Genomic DNA, 23,457 nt, shown 5'->3' with positions numbered 1-23,457 from the left:
ATGATTCTTTATTTGGGGCAGGGGGATCCAAGAAAAACCAGGAATCCAGTGCAAAAGAGTCTGCAGACATCGTGGTTTGCTCAGATTAGATTTATGTATCTTATTCAAAGGACTGCATAGTTTAATTCTAGCTGGAATCATTTGGACAACCAAGGTTTCTTGAAAAATCATCTCTCTCCCGTAACAAATGAGAAATGGGCTTTTGGAAAGTATAGGAACATCCAACAGGCAGGGGCATAGTGGGGGGGGCTGCCAGGGCATTGGCCCCAGGTGCATTTTTTTAGGGGGTGCTGCACATTTGGCTCCTCACACCATCCTGCCAGCCCTGCACTGCTTTACAAAGCCGGGATCTGATCTGAAGGATTAGCCAGGTGAATCATTCAGATCAGATCCCAGCCTCGCAAGGCAGCTCAGGACTGGCAGGGCAGCGTGTGAAGGACACAGCACCTTCTATTCCAGCCTCGCCTTTGCTTTTGAGGCTAGGATCAAAGGGCACATGGCTGTTGCATCCTTCTCATGCCGCCCTGCCAGCCGCGAGCCACTTTGCAAGGCTGGAATGATCCAAGGGCCATGTCAGCTGGCTGGGCTTCCCACTGCACATGTGGTGCAGCCCAGCCCCACTTGGCTCTGGTGGGGGGAGGAGGTGCTTCGGCAGCAAAGGCTGGGCTGCTGTGGCAGGCTCTGTTCACCCTCCAGCCACTGGCAATCCATACTACGCAGTTGCCAATGGGTGTAGCACAACAGTCACATAGCCTTACATCAGACAACATAGCACAAGATGGGTTGAATATGCTAATGATGAATGGTAGAAGAATTATCTCAGAACCTCAGGATGTAATGAAAACAAACAGTAGCCTGGGTAAGCAGCCTTTGAAGGGCTATATAATGAGTCCATTTACTCACAGCTTCTGAGTTCAGCATACTGTTAGTTATCTTACCATCCAAGCTTGTCATCCTGTTTTCTCAGAACTGAATTTTAAAAACTCTGGTATTTTCAAATGTTTCAACCAAAATATAATTTGTTAGCTCATGCGGCAAACAGCTGATCTTACTTACAACTTGTACTTAAGAGTGTACCATTCATATTGCACTGAAATTATCATCCTGAGACCACTCTGGGAGCCCAAAACAACTGGTTTTCCAGCATGTTCCTTTCATCCAAAATAAATAAATAGGCATCAATTTACTTGGAAGTGCATTCTGTGATTATACTTTAGCCAGAAACCTTTTATTTACCTTGCACGCTAATGTACTGTTATTTTTCTTGGTTTACCAGTTGGGAACGCAGTCAGCATGGCCAGAGTGCCCACCTACTTATACTTCAGACCCTGTCATTTGGGATGTGAAAGAGATTGTTTGTTGTTGCTGCTGGAACTGCTACTTGCGGATTTGGGGGAGTAGTTTGTGGGAAGCTGTGATCCAGCCCAGGAGCAATCTAGTGGGCTGTGTCAGAAAATAAGATAAAGATAAGCCAAACATACGACAGGCACTCAGCTGTAGAAGACTGGGCACCCAGAGTCAACAATAAGAAAAGGACCATTTCTTCCAGCATCCTCCTGCACACAGTAGCCAGTCTGATGCCTCTGGGAAGCCCATGAGCAACCCTTGAAAGTAGTAGCCCCCCTCCTGCCGCTGTTTCCGGACATCTAGTGTTCAGGACACCCTACCTCTGAACTTAGAGATTCCATACAGTAGCAGCCATTTATTGCTTTATCCTCCATGAATGCATCTAACTCTCTTTCTCACCCTCACAAAGAGCTATTTCGAGTTTTCTTGCTTGCAGTTCATGCAGAAGGCATGTGTGGTGAATCTTTAGCCCTCTGTGTGTTCTGGGACCCTAAGTTACAGCAGCCCCAGCCAATGGTGAGGGATGATAAGAAGTGGGTGCCAATCTGAAGGGCCATAGGTTTTCTAAATTTCCTATGTACCCTACGGAATAATCATGTCAAGGAGAAGGTTCTAGGCTAGCCTTTTCCTCACTGACATGCTAGTGTGTGTGTGTGTGTGTGTGTGTGTGTGTGTGTGTGTGTGTGAGCTCGCACACACGCATTCAAACATTCAGCAGCACAATTGATTCTGAAATGTCAGGTGGCGTTTCTGCTCAGGTGTTTGAGAGTTTGCATTACACTAGCATCTCCATCTTCCTGGGAAATGCATTTACAGGGAGAATGCGTTTCTCAGTAGTGAGTTGCCAAAGACATCCTGTATCCTCATTATGCCATTTTTAAACAAATGTTTCCCAGTTTCCTCCGTTTGTTGATAGCTGCAAGTATATCCTGAACTTGCTAAGTTGAATTGAGGCATCACAGCAAGGAACATTTGTCATGATCTTTCTGGTGCATCCTTTTGGATCGAATATTTGGTTGCCATGGGAACTGACTGCAAGGGGCACATACAATTTGGTGCCTTGTTATGTGTGTAGTTAAGTTCCAGCTTTCCCTCTGAGTGTTTTAAACACTGCTGTTTTTAAGAGGCTAGTGGATGGCCTTGTCCAATCTGCAGGATTCTCAAACATATTAGGACTCTCTACAGAGCACAAACAGTTAATAGGGAAGACATGAATGGTTCTTTGAACCTTTACACCCAGATTTTGAGAGGTCCTGAGTTGCATGTGTGTACAGTAATAGCCTGGTATACATGTGTTTCTGCAGATTGCAGCTGGGGCACCTTTGGTCGGCCAGTTGTTGATGAACTACATCCCCCATCAAACCCAGCAAGCATAGCTATTTATCAAAGCTGATGGGATTTGTAGTCCCCACCTCTGAGCTAGAGCATCTAAAGCAGTGCCTTCCTCTTATTGGTATAGTTTTCGGATATTTCTGTACTCCTCACTAGGCCTCTGAAAGCACAGGGCAACATAATTTTGCTGCCATCCTATTCATGGTGCTGCACATCTGTTGGACCCAAGATCCAGAGGCAGAAATGTAAGTGATGATAGCACTGTGCCAGCATTTTATTGGATTACAAAACAAGCAGCATAGTTAGGGCTTGATGCTGGAAAGGTACTTTTTTAACATTGCAGAATACAGAACATCTTCAGGTATTTGGCCAAAGAATGCAACATGGTGGCCAGGCCTTTTAACAACACTGCCTCTGGCACCTCTTGCTGCTTATTTCAGATTCTTCCATCTTCGGCAGCATGTGGGGAGGGAGGGGGGAGGAGAAAGGTCTATGTTTTGATATACACCAAATCAAGAAATAAACTGACATGTGAAAGTTTAAAAGCTTGTTTCAATCTAGGCAAACCTCCTGTTTTTAGAAGTCCATGATAGTCCATGATAAATATGACCAGTGTGATAATGATAGTTTAGAAAAAGAGAATGATTAAAATTCATGAGAGTGTACATTGAGTTTTGTTTCCCTCCCCCTTTTTCCCCAGCTGTTTTTTTAAGGAAATGAGTGCTTTATGTCTGCTTAACACTGCGGAGGACTAGAGGAGGCATAATTTTCAGAATAAATAATTATTAGCTCATAAACTGGCAGAGTTGCTGGCTCTATATGGCACCTTGCAGTTCCATTTGTAACAAAAACTTTAAAGAATAAAGTTAGTTTGTAGTCATGGTCTGAATAAACTACTTTTAATATACCAGGCATGATATATAAACAAAGCCACGCATAATGTATTTTATGTTCCTAAAGTAACAAAGTTACTCTCTACATATTGAAAGATATATAGTATTGCATTTTTTTCATTCTTTTCTCCAAAATTCCCATTTTCCCCAGGGGTGGTAATTTTTCTCCATGACTTCAAAACTTTCAGAAAATTTCCATCTCTATCTGGACCAAGGAAAAATGTATTCACCTGGCATTAAAAGGACCTCAGATTTGACATCAGGCAAGCCTTCCTAGAGAGGGCATTCCACATGTGAGATGCCACAATTGAAACTCATAGATAACTCATAGGTTTCAGGGCTGGGTTGGACAGAGCTTTTGGACAGCTGCTACCAGTCAGAGTAAGATGGACCAAGGGCCAGCCCTACTATTAGATAGGGTGAAGTGGTTGTCTCAAGTAGCAGGTGCTGAGGGAGAGCAATAGCAGTCCTTTCTGAGCCCCCTGGCCACTATCCTCTATGGAAGACAAAGCTGCATGTGCTCTGTGGCTATCCTGAACTGCCTTAACTAGCCACTGGCCTCAAGTGGTTTATCTCATCTTAAATGTGGAGGTAAGATTCATCCTCCAGCCCAGTTGGCTTGTGTACATGGAGTGTCATCTTGCTTCAGGCAACAGCATTTCTTGGACTGGCCCTGACCAGAGTAAGGGAGTTCATATGTACCCAAGAGTCAGGATAGAAATTGAAGAAACTAGCACTACAGAAAGAAAGAAAGAAAGAAAGAAAGAAAGAAAGAAAGAAAGAAAGAAAACACTTCTGCAAGTTGTTTAATAAAGGCCCAGTCTGGGTGCCTTTTTCTTTTTTTTTAAGTATTAACCATCAAAACTCTGGAGAATTTGAGGGAATAGCATGGTGAAGGGAAGGAGAGTATGATTACACAGAGGCAGCTTTCAGCTCTATATGATGTTACGCAGCTGAGTAAACATGCCTTTCCAATTTTCTCAAAGAAATGTTGAGATCCATAATGAGACCAGAGGTGGTTATTCATTTTCAAAAATTCAAATAAACATCCAACCTACGATGAAACTCAATTTGTCTAAGGTGGCAAGAGATTGTAAAGGGTGCGACCCTGTATTATTTATTTATACAATTCCCACTGCATCAGTGAAAGCTTCAGTAATGGCAATATTTTAAATTCAAGGTCCATTAAACTATCTTGCCTTTCTCCAGTAATTTTTTCCCCATCACTGCTTCCTGGCAGAACAGGTTTCTCTCCAACAAAATCCTTGGCATACCTGCCTGCAGTATCATTGCGCTATCATTAGAGCCTTGTGGTTTCTGACCTTGCCCCAACATAGCTGTTCCCAAGCACTTACTGGTCAGTATATCAGGTTATAGAAACTGGATGCAAATCACTCTAAGCTCTCTTCTTTCTAACATAGTTGGCAGAAGCTTTTTACTTCTCACCTTGCCCCAGGACATTCTTGCTCATCATTTTGCAGAGCTACTAAAACCAGTAAGAAGTCTAAATGCATATGAAGAGCTGCCTGGAAGCAGCTGTCCAGAGTAGCAGCCAGAGGTTTCCCACCTCCAGCTTACTTGATCCTTTTAATTGGGGGTGCTGGGGATTTCACTTGGCACTCTCCACATACAGAGCATGTGTTCTACCACTGAGCCAAGGCCCATCCCTCTGGAAATCAGAGAATAGCAGTTGAGAAAGCAGAGTCCTATGGCATAAGACCAGCAGTGTAGGTCTAGTCCATTGACTGATAGATAAGTTGTTGTTGTTGTTGTTGTTGTTGTTGTTGTTGTTGTTGTTGTTGTTGTTGTTGTTACGACTATACCTTAGACTTATGTCTGTCAGAAGAGGGCAACTAAGATGATCAAGGGTCTAGAACCCAAACCTTTTGAGGAACAGTTGAAGGAGCTGGGTATGTTTAGCCTGGAAAAGAGGAGACTGAGATGAGTTATGATAGCCATCTTCAAATATCTCAAGGGCTCTCACACGGAAGAGGGAACAAGCTTGTTTTATCCTGCTCCGGATGGTAGGACTCGAACCAATGGCTTCAAGTTACAAGAAAGGAGATTCCAACTAAACATCTGGAAAAACTTTCTGACAGTAAGAGCTGTTCAACAGTGGAACAGTCTCCCTTGGGAGGTTGTGGACCTTCCTTGTAGGTTTTTAAGCAGAGGTTGGATGGCCATCTGTCATTGGATGCTTTAGCTGAGTTTCCTGTATTGCAGGGGGTTGGACTAGATGACCCATTGGGGTCCCTTCCAACTCTACAATTCTATGATTCTATGGTATGTGTAAGTTAACCATATATCATAAAGGCACCACAGTCTCTGATGTATCTCATTTCCAAAGGAAACACGAACCCTGGGTAAGTGCCTAGGCCCCACCGCTCTGAGATTGGTGGTGGCAAGTAACAATATTATCTGCTGCTTGTTGTTTCATGATGAATCCTACCTGGTCCTGGTGGATTAGGAAAGAGATTACTCTCTGCAATCTGTTTGCAAAGACTGATGTTAATGCCTTAGCTTCAACATTTACAAGACATATTGGCCTGCAGGTGGAGCAGAGGATCTTTATGGGGTTTAAGGAGAATAGATACCTTTGCTTCTATTTGAGAGTGAGTGATGATTCCAGTGCCTCTGTATGTATCTCCCAAAGTCTGGGCGCTAGAATCTCAGAATACTGCATATACCATTCTACTAGAAATCCATCAGGCTTTGGTGATTTGGAACTGGACAAATATATAATTATCATCTGAATTTCTTCCAACTGTAGGGGGTGGGGAAATCCCTTTGTATTTCTGAAATATGAGTTGGTGCGATGCCATCCAGGAAGTTTGCAGTATCTGTGTCACTTGGGTTAATCTCTTTGGGATGTTATTTTGAATAAAACTGTAGGAATTGTGTATTTATGTCTGGCGGAGTGACATGAATTTTGTTCTGTGCATCCTTACTGGCTGGAGTAAAATGTCATCTCTTCAGAGGTTCCAGACAATGTGCCAGGAACTTCCTGGCACACTCACCCCTTTAACAGTATTGTTGTTTTATACATGCCAGCATGAATTCCACAGGGGAACAGCATAGTGTCTGTTTAAATCATATTTGGCTTGTGTAGGTCAGCAGTTTGATGTGAGGCATAGTGTGTCAACAGAATTATTACCTGTTTTTCCCCATTCTTGTCATTGTTTGTTTTGCTATTTATTTTTATGTGGTTGCATATGCTATAATAGAGCCTCATATATATATAATACATATATGCTTTACACCAGGCATAGCCAAACTTGGCCCTCCAGCTGTTTTGGAACTACAATTCCCATCATCCCTGACCACTAGTACTGTTAGCTTGGGATGATGGGAGTTGTAGTCTCAAAACAGCTGGAGGGCCAAGTTTGGCCATGCCTGCTTTACACACTTCTCATGTTGTGGTCTTGGAGAATAGTGAGCCTTCATTTAAAGAACCCCTCGCTGCCCCCGCCCCCCATCCCTTCTCCATTTTCTTTACAAACACCAGTTCACTGAGGAGGTACAGTGCATCTTCGGTTTCCATCTGTCTTCAATTCTGGGAAAGTTATCCAATTGGAGATACGTGATCAGATATGGCGATGGTATCAATAGAACTAGAAATGGTGAGGATTGGATGTTTGTTAAATCAGCAACTATCTTTTAAAGGAGTTGGATAATGCTTTCATCTGATTCTCCCTTGGAGGTTGAGGGCAGGGAGGCAGGTAACTGGATATTCCTCAGTAGCATTTTTTTTATCAACTTTGGGTGGCATGATAAAGTGATTATTCTCTCGCCAGGGAAACAGAAATAGAGACCAGCTGTTTACCACTTTAAAGGTATGGTAATCCTCTGTCTTTAGAGCTCACAGCAGGGTATATCAGGAGGATGAAGCAAGCAGCATGGAAAGCTGTGGATAGGCAGCCGCTCAGGACACCGGAAGTTTCATTTCCCCATATTTCTAATTGGATATGGATGAGTGGTATGATTCACATCACCACTTGAGACAGCCACCTTCCCACCTGCACACCACTTAGCAAAGATTGGCATTGTTCACCCTCCAGGTTGTGATGGCAATGCTGGTCATGATTGATTGTGAATGCAGAATCTAGATATGGTAGTTATTCCAGACTTTTTAGTTTGGGATGAAGATATGTTAATTTGAAGTGTTTTACACGAGTTGCACTGTTCTGGCAACATTTTGAACTTTGGGGAGATCTCTCACGCCCCTGTACTAGGGAACTGGGTGGAACAGAAAGGAAAGAAAGAGCTTTGAATGCTATGTTAGGAAGCAGACTAATAACCATGTAGTCATGTTGCAGTCAATCAATTAAGAGATAAGTGTTGTGCTGTTAGAGGCTTGAGAGAAATGCTGTCACGGGAGGTTATTATTAGATGTTTATCTGACCAACTCTTGTTAGTAACCAGATAAAAATTAAGCATCCTGTGCCTTTTAATACCTCTAATAAGAAAGGTGGGATATATAATCCTCTGGTTCTGGCCATAAATATATCATATTGTCATTCATGTCATTCAAAATTTGGCTAAGTTTTTTTTGTGTGTGGTGGGAACAGGAAATCCAGTTCTGTTACACAATTTGTAACTAAAATCCTTTAAAACTAAACTGTTGGAATATAAGCTTCATGTCCTCAAAAACATAGCAGCATGAACATGGAATTTCATGAATCTTGTCATTTAATCTCCTTCCTCCTAGAGGAAAATAAATAAACCCAGAAGATAAAATTATGGAACAACAACTATAAAACAAACACTACCAGTTTCACACATTGCCAATTTACACACTGTGGGTTGTATCCAACCAATTTTTATTCAGAGTAGTCTCACTAAAATTAGTGGACCCAAGTTAGTCATATGTTTATTAATTTAAATGAGTCTACTCTGAGTAGGACTAGTATTGGATACAACCGTATGCTCTCATAGGATTTGTAACGCATGCTTCATACATTCCTTATTATTGGGTTTTATTAACTTCTAGTTCACCTGGAATGATACAACACAGAAACTTCAAAATGGTGGGTTAGGATAGTACAGAAACCAGGACTGAGCTTCATACAGGTAGCAGAAAGGCACGACAGAGATAATGCAAAATTAATTAAAATGTCATTCTAATTTTTTTCTGTCTCTAAAACCTCTCTTCACCCTCCTTTATTCCTTCTCTGAAAATTCAGACCTCCTGCGTATTGTGGTAGACAAACCAAGCTCTTTATCCTATTACCTTCCTGTGGTCTGATTTTGTCATCAATGAAATTTGTTAGAATTCAGCAACTCCACTCTAGTTCTTTCCAAATCTGTCTTGACAGACCCAAGGAGAACCCACAAAGGGTAAGAAAAATCAATGTGACACTCCTCATTGCGGTGAGCCAGCCGCCTGCGGCCTGAACTCATCTTGATTAGCTTCATGGCTTACGTCCATCGCTACTTAATTGGCTGCCAATAGCTTTCCTAATGAAGGATGATAGATGGAACACAGAGTTTGCTGAAAAGGATGAACCAATCAGAAGCTGGCAGGAAGGAAAGCCTGCAGCAATGTGACCATCATGAAGATTCCTGGAGGTTAAGCAGCGTGGCAGCAGCTTGCATCTTAGGGCAGCTTCACTTGCTATTGAAATTCCTACATGGAAGGCATTTCAATATAGTAAATATCATGCAACCTGTGCATATGTCTTAATGCGTGATAATAATGCGTGTGCATTTATCAAGGAACTCCAGTTGGCCCCAACATTTAAGCAGATGATAGAGAGCAAAACAAAACCCACAAAAACACCCACATGTGCAAATGTCATATATTACTATCAGCATGTGGGTTGCATGTTACTAAAGCATTGTGCAGTCCTTGGGCTGCCTATACATGAGCAAGAGTCAAAGCACATGGGGAGGACTTTACACCTTTTGCCAGTCGCTTTCCAGGCCTCTGTGGTGTAAGCACCCCTGATGTAGTCAAAGGAAGGCCATAAAATCTGATTTGCCTAGCAGAGATTAGGTCTCACTGCCAGATGTTTACTCAGATGCACTGAAGAGTCAGGCTGCGTGAATAGGGCTTGCTAGATTACCTGGGGTGGATTTTGGGCGCAGCCAAAGGCACATACGTACAGTATACTCACCAGAATAGTGGAAGGATCATCCACTATTATGCTGTGCATGCAGGAGGCCCCAAGTTAAATCCCTGGCATCTCCAATTACAAATAGCATGTGATGAGGAACACACTCAACCTGAGCCCCTGGAGAACTGTTGCCCATCAAAGAAAACAATATGTGGCTAAATAGATAAGTGCATTTGTCAAAAACATTAGAAAGTGGGGAGGGCATGAGGAGATGAACTCAACCCAAAGGATGTAGTGTCTTATTTTAAAGGTATGTCCATAAGCTTCCAGAGGTAGCTAGTGCTCATTGGGATTGGTGGGGCAGAAGACAGGGAGCCCAAACAGTAATTTAAGCCATAGCCAATGACAGGCAGAGCCTGTCATTCTTTTTGTTATGTCCCCATCCTCCACCCTACAAGAGTGACAGCGAGACCAAAGAGGAGGAAGCTGGTTATCAGTATGAAAGCAGGCAGGTGGGGGCTTGCTGGGGACGCATTGAGATTTGTTTAGGCAGTGTATGCTCCTCAAGATGACAAATACAAAAATTCCAATGAGGATGTCTTCTGGTAATGGGAATGCTGCTGTTCTCTGGAGTGCTGAACCTCCTGTGTTCCTTATGCCGTTAAAGGGGGAGGAAGGGTTGAGTAGACATCATCAGTTGGAACAGAATTGCTGCTTTAGTCCACACTGGGTTTTAAGGCAGCCTGGCAGATCCGTTCAGTGTAGCAATAAGAAAAGGATTTAGCATTTAACCTCTCGAAATTAAACCAGGTGTTAACATCAGTAGCTCAGTCTTATCGGAGCTTTGCCGGAATAACAAATTGTGATAAATGTACAGTTGTGTCTCCTGATTGACCTTGGGAGACGGATGGTGGTTGTGTGGGGGTTTTCCTCCTCCCACATGCAAGAAATTAGCTGAGCTTTGACAGATGCCTGTTTATTTTGAAAAGTGTTTATTTTTTTATTCATTCACGTTCCAAACAAGGACAAGTTCACACATTACTTTTTCAGATGTAAGAGTTACTTGTATTTCTCCTTATATTACCTTTGTGGCGGGGGGGGGGTGAATCATAGACTCATGCACATCCTTGAACCAATATGAATTCTGTAATATACTGGTCTGACCTTGAAGAACTACCATCTGCTAAATTTGTGGTGGTGGGGGCAGTGGAGAGAGAGAGAGAGAATGAACAGCATGCCAATTGAGCAAGCTAACCACTGCCATGCCTCTGACCCTCTCAAAAACTCTTCCTTTACACTGATGTAGTTTTTAAGTGACATTCTGAAACAGCCTTTTCTTTCTCTTCTTTTGGCTCTAGTTACATTATGGGCCACCACTTCTTCCCCGTTCAACTGTGTCTCTCATGTCTCACTTGGAACCCTCTTTCTGCAAAACAATTCTGAGAGCACTGCCATTTCCCACAATCCCCTTGAGCAGTGCAGCTACGGCATCATGGGAAAAACAGAATGGCAGATGCTGGGAGACTGCTACTCACAGAATATTTGCCCCTCCTTACTGTTAAAAAGATGGGATGCAGGTGGCACTGTGGGTTAAACAACAGAGCCTAGGACTTGCCAATCAGAAGGTCGGTGGTTCGAATCCCCACGACGGGGTGAGCTCCCGTTGCTCGGTCCCAGGTCCTGCCAACCTAGCAGTTCGAAAGCACGACAAAGTGCAGGTAGATAAATAGGTACCGCTCCGGCGGGAAGGTAAACAGTGTTTCCGTGCGCTGCTCTGGTTCTCCAGAAGCGGCTTAGTCATGCTGGCCACATGACCCGGAAGCTGTACGCCGGCTTCCTCGGCCAATAAAGCGAGATGAGTGCCGCAACTCCAGAGTCAGCCACGACTGGACCTAATGGTCAGGGGTCCCTTACTGTTAAAAAGTGTGTGTGTGTTTGTGTGCATACTCCTCTGTTGTGTTACAAGGTCAGCTCACCCACTGTGGATGCTTTGTCAAAGGGCCCCTCAAAACGGCCCTGTCCTTCCATATCCCAACTCTGCAATGGGTTCTGCCAGGGGAAAGTTCGGGGTTAAGAATTGAGGTCACTCAGTGGCTCATTTCCAAGGGAGCATTGCCCCTGCACGCACACGTCTCAGTTTAGTAAAGGATATATCCCTCCCTCCCTGGGTGGTTGTGTGTGCATGCATCTACATCTGCTTAAGAGAACAGATGGCCTAGTTTGTTTGCTATGTGCGTAAAAAGTGGCTCGAGTTTCAGCTGAAGAATGGCTGCCTTCAGGTTTCCCAAAGAACAGTCTGTTCTATTACGATGAGCAGTAATTGCTCTTGGAGGTTTGTGCTATTGATCAAGTGCTGTGGGTTCAATTTTAGAGCAAAGAGTTGTGTTTGGGATTTAATTGGAGTGATTAATAACTCACAGCAGTAGGGCAGGAATCAATATGGATTTCAAACAGCAGAAAGTAGCATATTTTCCTGCTATAATGTGGCAACTGACAGTTTGTTATTTGCACTTACTTGACTAATTAAAAGCACGACATCATTTGATATATAGGAGCGCTGTGTCTTTTTAAAAGGTCCAGACATTGGCCTGAATACTTGAATAAGGTTGGATTTTAAAAATGCTTCAGTTACTCTAAGAGGGTCTAAGAACCTCCTCCTCCTCCTCCATGTATTGTTTTGCCTGCACTGCATAAGGCCCTCCTTAGTAAATACAAAAAAGCTTTTGTATCTTTTTGTGGTCAAGGCTATAGATTGCCTCTTACGTCATTGGTCAGGCTTAAGAGCAGGACTGAAGGGATTTAACTCTGCTGTGTTTGATCCAATGTTAGAGCCCAAGATTAAAAGCCTGCATGAAACTTCCAATCTCATTACAGAACCAGCATCCACAGTAGGTGCCTTGGTTGAAAATCCTGTTTCGGTTTTGCCTTGGACCACTGCCAACAGCCGCCTTGCTATGCAAATGTACCATGACTTACTTTTCTGGGGATTTGAACGGCAATCCTTACCTTTATTTCTTGGCCCCAAACCTTCAGTTCAGGGCCCATTTCCATTCATCTTTTTGTAGCTTTGGCATGTCGTCATGCATGCTTACAGCTAACACTCCTAGATATAGCATGTCAGAATCCAGGAATCAAACCATCTTATTAAAGAACCACAAAAGCAACAAATCACCATCCCGTGGAATCGGTTTTAACACTGTCGGGGTCCTTTTCTGCAAAGAAATTCGCACTCTTTGTGCTGGACATTTTCCCAATCCAATCAAGCTTCTTCTTTTTTTAGGAATAAAGAACTCTGAAATGCTTCAGTTTTCTATAGTGACTTGCCTCAAAGCTGCTTGGTGATGGAGTTGCTGTCCATTTAGGTTGCAAACATATTTAATTGTTCGTTGTTTCAAAGGTAAAGCTTATAAAGAAGTGATACATATTTGATCGTTGTGACACATAATCCCAGTGGGGTTTAAGATACTTTAGTCTGCTCAAGGCTGCTAATGCAGATGGCTCAGGCTGCGACTCCCAAGCACCACATGTAAAACCCATTGAATAAAACAAAGTTTCAAGGGGGCAGGCAGTAGGAATTTGAGGAAATGGTTTAATGGTGGGCTATTTGTTTGTATATTTATTGGCAATTATTTGTCTGCCCTTCACCATAAGGTCCCAGGGCAGGTGATGACAATATAATATACAGCTATGAAGCAAATGAATAAATCTATGACCATGATAAAACAAGTAAAACTGTTCCAAAATGCGAAAATTCAGTACAAGAGTTGAGTCCTGCAAAACAAAATAAGTTGATTGTCTAAGGCCACTTGCATCTTCAGCATACGGTGTAAACTGTAGGGCAAAGGTCAGGGGTAGGCAACCTAAGGCCCGGGGGCTGGATACGGCCCAATCGCCTTCTCAATCTGGCCCATGGACAGTCCGGGAATCAGTGTGTTTTTACATGAGTAGAATGTGTGCTTTCAAATGCATCTCTGGGTTATTTGTGGGGCATAGGAATTTGTTCATCCCCCCCCCCCCCCGAAAAAAAATATAGTCCAGCCCACCACATGGTCTGAGGGATGGTGGACCGGCCCACGGCTGAAAAAGGTTGCTGACCCTTGTGGTAGGTACACCTCTGTGACAAAGGAGTTTCAGAATTTAGGAGTTGCCACAGAGAAAACCCTCTCCTGGGCCACCGTTCCCCACACATCATAAGGTGGCGTAATTCCCTCTGCTGATGTTAACGTCCAATTCCGTTGGCAGCCAAGCTGATGCCAAATGTATTGCTCTGCTTCCTTTCAACCGCAAGCAGTGTGACCGTCATGTTTGGGTAGCCCAGTCCATACACACTGCCTTTTGCCCCAGATAGGTCACTTCAGTGCTGCTAACACAGCAAAAGCAACATAGGAGGCAGCAGTTATGAGTTACCGGTCTCTGCAGCCACAGCAGGTGCTGTGATTCTCCAGCAGTTTGACTTTGCCCCCAGGGCTGCACTCCATTGTCTTTCTAGACTGATGGATGCCAACAACTTGGAGCAGGACTGGATATAACTCAATAGCATTAATGTGAACACCTTGAACATCTTGAATTGGGCCCAGAAATAAATTGTGAAGCATTCTTTTTCTCTTTGAGTAGATTGTCCACAAGGGAAGCTCTCATTTAACATGAGGCTTTCATCCAGTTAATTAAATAAATTCATTTAATCATAATTTTTGTGACTAAGCCAATAGTTTTGAATAAAAAGCACTATTTGTTTCTAGATGGTGCATGTATATGATGCCATGTTAGAAGATGTTCCTGCCACCTGCAGATTTCATGTTAAAAAATTAAGAAAATAATAATTAAGTTTTTGTTTTTTTAAGGAGGAGGAATTGTCTGAATCAGGTATCCTTTTAGTAAACTTAAAAATTGGTTTAGTTTATCTAATACACCTAAACCTTAAAAGGGTTTTAATTGATTTAGCAATTATTAAAGTAAAGATTGTGGCCTTAATTTAAAATCTGGTGTGTTTCTCCAAAAACCACATGCTCCTACATAGTGTCATTTAAGTGAGTGGGGTAATTCTAAAATACAGTCTTTTGAAGCATGCAGACTCAGGGTCCTAATTCACTTAGGTGATTTTGAAAGCTGTTTTGAAAACCAGTATGGGGTACTGGCTAGAGTATTGAAAAACTCAACTTTAAATTGTACTCGGCTATTAAGCTCCCTGGGTGGCCTTGGGCAAATCACACTCGCTCATTCTAACCCACCTCAGAGAGTGGTTTTCAGGCTAAAATACTGCTCTGAGCTACTGGGAGGAAGGGGAAGGTGCAGATGTAATAGAGATAAACGGTAGCCACTTTCGCATCACAAAACACTGTGCAGAAGTCTTGAAATTATGTTTTTTCAAAACCTGGGTGCCTCCGAAGAGAAAGAAAATGGGTGCACTTGGAAGCAGATTCCAAGGACCAAGCTGCCAGCCCTTTGCCACGGTTCCTTTCCTCAAGAAGCTTGAAGGCTTGTTACAGCCCCAGCGTACAGCAATCTAGCAGGTTAAATGACTTGGGCAACACAGTTTATTAAAACTGGCAAGTGCTCGCTCCAGTTCTTTTCCTGATAGTCAAGGCTGTCGGAGAGAATAATTGACAGTGGCAGCTGTTCTGAGGGTGTTTTAGATTGTTGCAAGACGATTTGACTTGACAGACAGCTCCGTACCAACGAACTGAAGTGAGAGAGGCTGGATCCAAGTCCTTGCGGAAGGAGCTTCCTGTTGAAAAAGAGAGCAAGCAAAAAACCAAAAAAATGCTAGGAAAGGCCTAAGTTTGGATCTGGTGACGCTAGGCGTTGCAGAGTGCCCTTTGCTCCAAAATGTGATTCAATGTTTGTTTTGTTTTCAAGATGTAAGATGCTGAATGTTGTTTGATACCTAAATGGTTGTGGAGTACATGTAAGCATAGGGCTGTATCCAACTGAGTTCTACTTAGAGTAGAACTCTAAGTTGTGTGCATCAATTTCAGTGAGTTTACTCTGATTAGGACTAGCATTGGCTACATCTCCTATGATCCAACTGTCCATATTTTCTGACCCTTATTTTCCAGAAACAATCCTATTTTCTGGCACCTGTTCCTGGTAAACCACTGTCCATATTTTTGTCTTTGTGGGCTGGCTTGCAAAAATGTTTAGTGTGAGTGCTTAATGTTTTCATTCTTCAGGGTTCATCTCCCCTCTGTCCCAGGCTCTCTAGAAGTTAATTTTACACACTGCAGCTTCCGAGGTATATTTTAAATTGCTGATAACATATTGAATGTCTTTCTCAAGTATAGCCAGAAAAAGCAAGCACTTTCTCTTCAGACTTTGATGAGCAGTCTGTCGTAGAATGAACAAATACAGCAAACACCAACAAATAAGAGGTTTCAGGAATGTCCAACGGTCTGAGGAGGGGCTTAGGTAGTGTATTAGAATTGGGGTGTTGCAAGTGTTGGAGAATGAAACCACAATTGCAGGGGCGAGTTTGACCTTCATTGGGGGAAATAGGTGCCATTAGCAGATTATTGTGCATTTACCTTTACTGCTGTTCATGCATGCAAAATTTACTGCTGTTCATGCATGCAAAATTGCCATATACTGAGTCAGATCATAGGTCCATCAGACTCAGTATTGTTTACAGTGACTGGCAGGATTGCAGACAGGTGTCTCTCCCAGCCCTATCTGAAGATGCCAGGGATTGTACATGGGACCATCTGCTTCCAGAACAGATGTTCTGCCATTGATTTACAGCCCTTCCCCTTGACCACCGGTTCTAATGCCTGCTATGAACCAGCCTCTCACGTTCAAAATCAGTCTTCCAGTCACTATTTGGAAGATTTACATGGGTTATCCAAAAGGGTCTGATGAGCAGGTTTGCTTGCTTAGTTTGGCTTGGCTCACTTGCTTAATCGTTTTATTAACCTGACCCCTAATTCTTGGACTTAGATAAAGGATTTGAAGGGGTGCTTGTCAAATATGTAGATGACACTAAGCTGGGAGGGGTAGCCAATGTAGCAGAAAGATAGAATCAGGTTTCAAGATGATTTTAACAGATTGAAGAACTGGGCCCAAACGTAAACAAAATCAATTTCAGTAGGGGCAAATGCCAGGTTCTACACTTAGACAGGATGAATCAGCAGCACAAATATAAGATGGGGGACATCTGGCTTTGCCAGTAGTACATGTGAAAAGAAGGTGTTAGTAGACCACAAGGTTAACCTGAGACAACAGCAGCAGCAGCAAAAAACTGATGCTATTCTAGACTGCATCAACAGAAGTATAGCGTCCCAATCAAGCCAAGTAATTGTCCTACTCAATTCTGCCTTGGTGAGAGCTTCCACCTGGAGTTCTTTGTCCAGTTCTGTGCACCACAATTTAAGAGCAATATTGACAAACTGGAACTTGTGCAGTGGAGGACAACCAAGATGATCAAGGGTCTGGAAACCAAGCTTTATGTGGAATGGTTGCAAGAGCTGGGCATATTTAGCCTGGATTAGAGGAGAATGAGAGGAGATATGATAGCCATCTTCAAATATCTAAAGGACTGTCACATGGAAGAGGGAACAAGCCTGCTTTCTTCTGCTCTGGAGGGCAAGACTTGAACCAATGGCTTCAAATTACAAGCAAGGTGATTCTGACTAAACATACAAAAAAAACTTTCTGATACTACGAGCTGTTCGACAGTGGAACAGTCTCTCTCGGGAAGTTGTGGACTCCCCTTCCTTGGAGGTTTTTAAGAAGAGGTGGGATGGCCATTTGTAATGGATGCTTTAGTTGAGATTCCTGCATTGCAGGAGGTTTGACTAGATAACCCTCTTTGATTCTATGAAATAACAAAACCATTCAAGGGAAATTAGAACCTTCACATTAATAGTAGTTATTGTTCTGTCTATGACTGATGTGATACCTAAATAGTGAGATAAAGAATGATTTTCAAAAATTAAGATACTTCTGCGTTTCCAGTGTGAGCCTTAGACTTCTTGCACTGGAAGGGAAAAGCCAAAATTACACACACATTTGCCCTTTTCTGCTTTTGAGTGACATTGTTTTTAAAACACAATATAGAGGTGGGGGTTGGAGTTAAGGAAAAAGTGGTACCCCCTCCAAAATCTCCCACAAAAGGCAGCTGCTCTCTTTTGCTTCCCAGAAAGATTAGTGTTGTACTTGTCATTTTGCCTAAATGCAAAAGGGTCATGGTACTCCAGATGTCGTATTATTTGGACATTTCTCAAACATCTCCAATGATTAAAGGAAAGTTTTTTTAAAAAATCAAGCAGCATAACGGGCAATAAAAAGTGACTGCCATGTTTGGTTAATTCCTCAATAAACATTATGAAAAATATGCTACTTTTGGCATTTTGTTATGGAAGAGTGGTCTTAAAGTAAATACATTCTAAAAAGAAAATAATGCAAAGTTTCAGCAAGTCATTAAATAACTAGCATATCTCTTACTCTGAGAGAATATAGGAAGCTGCCTTATACAGTGGTACCTCAGGTTAAGTACTTAATTCGTTCCGGAGGTCTGCTCTTAACCTGAAACTGTTCTTAATCTGAAGCACCACTTTAGCTAATGGGGCCTCCTGCTGCCGCCAGAGCCCGATTTCTGTTCTTATCCTGAAGCAAAGTTCTTAACCTGAAGCACTATTTCTGGGTTAGCGGAGTCTGTAACCTGAAGCGTATGTAACCTGAAGCATATGTAACCTGAGGTATCACTGTACTGTATTTTAGCTTCTCAATTTATTCTTCTTACACTTGATTTTAGTGTTTGTTTTTACACTGTTTTTACACTGTTTTTACTCTGAGTCACTTCTGTAGGGGGAAAGCAAATAAATATTGGCATCTACAACAACACTGAATCAGACCATTGATCCATCTAGTCCAATATTTGGTATTCTGACTTGCAGTAGTTCTCCAAGGTCTTACTCTTTCCCATTTGTCCTACTTGAGATCCCTTTAAATAGGAGATGCTGAGAAGTATGCCTGAAGCATTCTGTATGCGAGGCATAGCTCCAGTATTGAGCTATGAGCCCTTCCCTAAAGTTGATCCAGTCCAGCATGTAGCATGGTGGCCCATCTCTGTGAAAAGAAACACCAAGCCAGGCAGATGTAGCTACAGTCTTCATTAACCATCATGCCACTGAGCTTTACTCCTGGCAGACACCAAATCAGGGCCAAGACCAAGAAGCATTGGGAATTAACCACTTAATTCTCTTCATAGTGCCAGGCTGAAGATACACTGTTTCATCACCATCCATCCTACTTGTGCCCACTGCCATTCATCCACATCTGCCCTCTCTACTCTGATAAACTTTGGGAGGCACCAAAGGGCACCTTGCCTATACCTTCTTCAAACCTGGGCCCATTATTTGACCAACTGCTAGGGTCTTCCTTATGAGCTCCAGTATTTCTTTATAGTAAGGCACAGTGTGTCAGAAGCTATAAATTTCAAAGTCACCCAGGGCATAGGGCAGGGTGTCTTCATATAACATATGACAGTGGTCATGCCACAGCCTGCTTTTTTCTTTGGCTATCTAGTACTAACACCAGTGTAGTCCATTCTTAGATGTGTGCTGCAGCTACAGTAGTTTTAAGGAAGCGGCGAAGGCCACACACACATTGCAGAGAGTAAAAGGTAGTGCAATGCAGAGGCACAGCTTTTCCTTTTATCAAGAAACAAGGAAGAAAATATTTGATTCTTTCCAATCATGATTTTTAATGCATTTATAAACAGATTGCAAAGAACATGCACCTCCCAAGTGAGTGAGAGGGAGAAAGGGCTGCAGGTCTGGAAGTGATTTTGCCCCAAGTGTTGTTTGCATAACTCAGCAACTGCTTATAGGAGTCCTCAAAGAGCAGCTTTTGTGGATTTTAATCTCTTGCACTTGAGCAACACTTAATCAGCTTTCAAGCAAATTCCTCTAACAGAACAGGTTTAATTTGTGTCAGGCCCTTTTCTGGGAGGGGCACTGTGCTCAGTCTACTGGTGTGTATGACATGTTGGCGCATGTCATTTAAGAGTGGCAGGAGGGGGTACCAGTGGCAGGGAAAGACTTGTGCTTCTCTCCCTCTCCCTCTCCCTCTCCCTCTCTCTCACTCTAAAGTTTAGAGCCAGTTTTAAATACCCCAAGTTGATTTCCCATCAGCTGCACTCAGCAGTTTTCCTTTAGACTTAGCTAAGCCCTTGAAGAATTTGCTTTCTGCTGAGAAGTCAGCATAACAGGCTAGCTAGCGTCCATCCTCCACTCACAAATCTGTGGAATCTTAAATCAGAGTTACTGAATGTCCTTGAAAGTAATAGCATAATCCGCTTTGTGCACTTCTAAGTTAGGATAATAGTTTTTGTTCATTATTTCTGTTCAGACAAGTCAAGCCAAGGATCTTGACTTTGGGGCATTTTGCAAAAGTGTAAGGCCTACAGTGAGCCAAATGAACCAATAATTTGACTTGATAGAAGGCAGCTTCCAATGTTCAGAGGCATTGCAAAAGGAGGCAGCATATTCCTCATTGCAGCACATATTTATGCACACCCTCTTGGGTTAAGCCATAGATTGGCTGCAGGCATCAGTAGGGATAGTAGATATTTGCTTATTTTATTGTACCCCACTGTTCTTCTGAGGAGCTGGCACACATGATTCCCATGCACTCTGCTACATAGGCAATTTACAGGACTGAAGCGCCTTAGCTTTGACCACAAAGCTGCATCCCATATGAGCCTCCCCAGCAGCTGAAATCTCTAGGTGCCATCACCTGTGAAAATTAGGTGACAACCAGAGATAACCTCCAGTTATGAATGGGATCTGTTCCAGAGGCCCGGCCGTATCCCGAAAATTCCATAACTGGAGGACTGCTTCTGCGCATGCATGCGCCGCTGCAGAGTGCTTCTGCGCATGCGCAGCAAACCCACTTCCAGGTTTGACGCGTTTGCAACCAGAAAGTTACATTACCCAAAGGTAACATAACCCGAGGGTCCACTATATTACATTTTCTGTGGTGGCACTCTTTTAATGAAACTCCCTCTAGATTCCCTGGTAGGGATGGAAAAGAAATCTGTTTTAAATGACTATATATGGAATTCAGCAGTTACAACCCAGCTGAGCATTGCATATGTATTATACATAAACATTATTGTATATTATTTACATGTATATACAAAAATTATATCCAAATAATGTTCCTATTTTTAGTGGAGCTGGTTAGAAAACAACCCTCTTCTCATCCAGATCAGGGAGTGAGACATGAATTGGAAAAAGAATTTGTGTGCATAAGCCCAACACTGAGATTTCTAGAAAATCCCATCCCTACCCTCTGGTGCCTTCTCTGTCTTACCTTTTTTGGACTAGGGGAAAATCTGCCCTGTTTATCTGGGCTTTTAGTGGCATAATTTAAGTATTGGCATTGGTTGCCTTTCCCCACCATCTTGTCTGCTCAGTTGCACTTAACGACATCTTGCAACTGGTTTAAATGCTGCCTTTTAATGCATTATTGTGTTTATGCATTGGCATGCTTTTATCTTAACTGCTGCTTTCTTTTATTATTGTTCTGGTGGGGGCATTGTGAACAGGTGTAAAGCCACTGAGAAACTTACAGGTGTTTTTTTCTCCCTCTGTTGTTTCCTATTGGAACTGGATGCAGGCTCAACTCCCACAATTTTGGCTTTGTCTTTCATGCGATGCATGCCTGTTACTCAGTGGGACCTGATCTACAGGGCTATCTTCTTCACGATGGTTCTTCCACTCTTGGCTGTGTACGGCTTGGCTCCTGGTCTTCATATCATCTCCATCTTTCATTTTCCATGCTGGTGCCCTTATCAAAGGAGTAAAGTACTTAGGAGGAGGAGTGCTGCTGCAGTTTCAGCCTTATTCAGAAAATACAGCAAAGCACGTCCAATAAATTATGATAGCTGGGCATCCGTCTCAAGGCTAGCACCCAGGACATAGGCCCCATTCATGCAGCGGATGAGATGGCCTTGTATGCCATTGTTCTCCCATGTGTAGAATAAGAATTATAGCCTTTTTATGCCTTACAGGAGTGTCACAAGGACAAATGCATTAATGGTTTGGAAGTGTTCAGATACTGCAATAAAAAGAGGCAGGATCACGTAAGACTGTGTGATGGATACCTCGTGGGCTGTTGTACACAAATGTTTCTATAATGAGAGACTGTTATGCCCTTTGTTAAGGAACGTTTTGCATCCTGGGATTCTAGTTAGAAAACAAGCAAAGTCAGCATGCTAAAAAAAGTGGGAGGGGGACAATGTTGTGTCTGGTTGTGGGGGGAGTGGGAAAGGGCTAATGCGATCTAGCCTTCAGTGTGGCTCGGCAGATACACAAATCATTGTAAATGTCAGATACTCTGTGAAGGAAAGAGCTAAGCTGACGTGAGTTCAGCTTTAATTAAGGTTGAAATATTGGAGCTGACTGTTGAGTCTTAGGCAAATTGGCTCAGCCTGTTATCATGAGGCATGAAAATTAACTACTCTAGAACTTGGTAAAAATAAACACATTTCTATCATTGGAATGTTCCAGTATAGGGTGGTGAATATCATGGTTGTTTATATCAGGGGCCAAAGGTCAACATCTGACGCAGAGTTTGCTAAGTGGTCTGCTGAGGCCCTCAGCCATTTTCAAGGAAAATAGGAAGCTTGAGAAGCGCTGGTGCAGCTGATACTAAGTTAGATGGACCAATTCTTTTACTCAGTATAAGTCAGCTTCCTATGCATTAGCATTGCCTGTGCTTATCAAATCATGAAGGAACATGCCCAGAGGGCCTCTCTTCTTTATGGTAATTTTACTTGTTCTGGGACTCTTGTCACATCAGTGAAAAATAGCTCATCAGGTTTTCCATGTGGAATGCTTATGCCGATTCATTTGTAGCAAATCTTTACTGATAGCTGCAGTGGTTGTGTGCAGTGGCGTTAGCCACGTTGAATCATGCTCAACCTCCACCTTCAGTTCTCAAGTTGGAGCTGTTTGGTTATGAATAGAGAGTGCCAATGACAGGTGGTAACAGTAAGACACCAGATAGGTGCCCACCAAGATACAGCAGCCTGATATCTGTGAGTGTGGGTTGCATGATTGGCAAAGTTAAAATAAGGGGGTGGGAATAAACACTTCCCAAGAGATTGTGTTACTGGTACTTTCAAGGGACCTTCTATTATAGCTGTTGGCATGTTTCTGGGTCCCCCAAAGTATTAGAGATTATTAAAGCTACATTACTGTACATGGCTACTCTTCTCGTACAGCATCATTCTCAAACCACCCAAATAGGCACCACTGAATTTTTAATGAATCATTTAAATCTGTTTTTTCCGTCATATCTTTGGTCTATTCGTTGCTGAGGTGGGAAAATGGTGTCTGAGCTTTCCCAGTTCAGACATCAGGTAGGAGCTCACATAATATCTGAATGGTGATCCATACCAGATAAACAATTGCTGTAGGAAGACTGGTTCTTGCCTTGCCTTCTCTACAACTTGCTCATTTTCTAAGCGTTTTTTGTATGGAGGAAGGATGCTGTGATTGAACAGAAATCTCACCTTTTAGGGAAGAACATTCTGTCATATTGCACCTATGGTCACAAGGACAGATGGATGGACAAATCTTTCAGATGTGGATTCTCATTTTTCCAGCCTAAAATTCAGTTCTCTAATTTCCTTATCTGTACACCCTTCCACAAAAAAATGTTTTAGGTCCATAAATTTTTATATTGTTGTAAACTGCTGATATATTTTTATGATACAGCAGTATATAAACATTTTTATAAGCATAAATAAATAAATCATACACATTTCTTAGTGCATTTCCCCCTAATATATACTTTTTAAGTTGAAGAAGAACAACACAGAATTT

The 23,457-nt window shown here is 42.6% G+C and overlaps 1 protein-coding gene and 1 long non-coding RNA gene across 18 annotated transcripts in view; one reads left to right on the top strand and one right to left on the bottom strand.

Moving 5' to 3' along the window:
• Positions 1–23,457, top strand: part of FBRSL1 (fibrosin like 1) — a 775,633-nt gene that overhangs the window by 705,834 nt on the left and 46,342 nt on the right. The window lies entirely within an intron of this gene.
• On the bottom strand, positions 14,383–23,295 carry LOC128403617 (uncharacterized). Its single transcript, XR_008327981.1, has 3 exons — positions 23,145–23,295; positions 21,198–21,415; positions 14,383–15,353 (listed from the first exon to the last, which is right to left on the bottom strand). It is a non-coding gene; the product is annotated as an uncharacterized LOC128403617 (long non-coding RNA).

This window comes from Podarcis raffonei, chromosome 16 (assembly GCF_027172205.1).
Source record: "Podarcis raffonei isolate rPodRaf1 chromosome 16, rPodRaf1.pri, whole genome shotgun sequence".
In the NCBI taxonomy this organism is placed as follows: Eukaryota; Metazoa; Chordata; class Lepidosauria; order Squamata; family Lacertidae; genus Podarcis; species Podarcis raffonei.
This window is presented reverse-complemented; position numbering and strand designations above follow the sequence as displayed.